The sequence below is a fragment of the Cicer arietinum genome, chromosome 7 (assembly GCF_000331145.2).
Source record: "Cicer arietinum cultivar CDC Frontier isolate Library 1 chromosome 7, Cicar.CDCFrontier_v2.0, whole genome shotgun sequence".
Lineage (NCBI taxonomy): Eukaryota > Viridiplantae > Streptophyta > Magnoliopsida > Fabales > Fabaceae > Cicer > Cicer arietinum.
Genome location: NC_021166.2, coordinates 32,936,537 through 32,938,593, shown reverse-complemented (window position 1 = coordinate 32,938,593; position 2,057 = coordinate 32,936,537). Strand labels below are relative to the sequence as shown.

At 32.6% G+C, this 2,057-nt stretch overlaps 1 pseudogene; it reads right to left on the bottom strand.

Annotated features, from left to right (window-relative positions):
- LOC140918751 (uncharacterized) overlaps positions 1 to 2,057 on the bottom strand; it is a 30,275-nt pseudogene that overhangs the window by 8,446 nt on the left and 19,772 nt on the right.

Sequence of the window (2,057 nt, the reverse complement as noted above, 5' to 3'; positions counted from 1 at the left end):
TTTTGAGACCAATGTTGCAATTTGCGTTTTCACTCTCCATTTGTATTTCACGTTGGAGCTGATCCAGGAGTTGCTTGTCTTTATTCGTCTTCACCAAGAGTGCAACTTGCTCTGATAGGAGTTTGAGCTTCTCTAATACTTCCACATTGGATGGATTTTGGCGCTTCTCTTGTGAAAAAATATCTTTTAGGAGTTACGCCAAATCATTTCCCCCTCACGCGACCGGAATATTCAGGAACATTAAACACTTTACCGAGAATGTCCCTACAACTAGCCTTGTTGCCCTCTTGATTTTCCGAACTTTGTTCGAGATTCTGCTAAAATACATGTAGGATTAAAAAGATAAGTTCAATATCATTTTTAAAGTACAATATTAAAAAATATTAAAGTGATAGTATTGAAGTGATAAAATACAATATTAAAAAATATTAAAGTGATAATATACTTACACAAAGTTCTATTACTTTTTGAACATTTTCGTTATCAACCACTCCGTCCTTATTTACACAAGCTTCCTTCCACAAGATATGACGACCCAACGGTTGATCTGATTGGGTGTCTTGTTGCTATTGATCATAAACAAAATATTAGTTAGAAACTATAGTTTATAATACAAATTCCCTATTATATAAAAGTGATGTTTAATTACTTACAAGTTTTTGCTCTAGACGTGCATATCCCATACGTGATTTTTTGTATGGGTGCGTCAGAGTTTTTGCCCTCTCGCGATTTTCCTTACTTATTATATATAAAAAAAATAACAATCGTGTAAAAATTTAAAATACGCTATGAATATGAATAATAAAACACAAATGCTAATAAATTAATCACTTACCACAAATGCGGGGTCCGAATGTTTTGATACAAATGCATTCCATTCTTCATTTGATATATAATGTTTATATATTCTTGGAGCTTCAGCATTTGTATTTCCTTCACTATCTTTTAGATAGAAATTTGAAAGGTGAGATATAAAACCTCGGTGTATTTTCCCAGCAACTCTCAAGACGTAATTCTTTCTCACCTGATCAAGAACAAAAGCAGTCTGCAAGCGAAATAAAGATATAGTTTGAGCAAAGTATTTCAATAGAAAAAATTATAAATGACAAAAGAGTGGATCATAAAAGTTACTTGTATATCATTCCACAATATATCTTTTGCATCCTTCAACGCCTTATCTCTCCAATCATCAATTGTAATGGGGATATTTTGACGAACAATAGCCCCAATGTAACTTACAAACATGGAGCTGTTTGGGTCAATTGGTTGACCACTCTCATTCCATCCAACCTAATAAACTCATATAGTAAGTACACGCTTTCAAAAAAGATAAAAAATAAACTCATATAGTAAACTCATATAGTAAGTACACGCATTTCTCCACCCACGATACTGATGACTATAAGGTAAAAATCTACGATGTCTAAGAAATACATTCTTCTTATAATGTTTCAACTGCATCCAATTTGTACTCTCTTCACATATATGACATGCACACTGACCTTTAATGCTATATCCTGATAAATTACCATATGCTGGAAAATCATTAATTATGCCGGACAACATAGCCCTCAAATTGAATCATTCTTTCTTATACCCATCATAAACTTCCACACCTGTCTCCCACATAATTTTTAAATCTTCAATTAAAGGAGTCAAGTATACGTCGATATCATTCCCCGGTAGTTTGGGTCCAGAAATTAACAGAGACAACATCATAAACTTATGCTTCATACATAACCATGGAGGTAGGTTATGAATCAACAAAATCACAGGCCACGTGCTGTGTGAGATGCTTTGAAGACCATGTGGATTCATTCCATCATTTTCAAAGCGAGGGTGTATTTGTTTTTCAAAAGTAATTAAACTAAAACAGAGAAATAAATAAAGAAATGCCTTTGGATAATTAATTGAGTCATTATAATTTTTAAGCAGCGGAAAAGTTTCTCCAAATATAAATCTAAAGTATTTACACAAAAACAAATAATACATGAAACTCATTCAAATAAGATGTCATACTGACAATATTAGTAAAGGTACAGTTTTCCAGTTCAAAA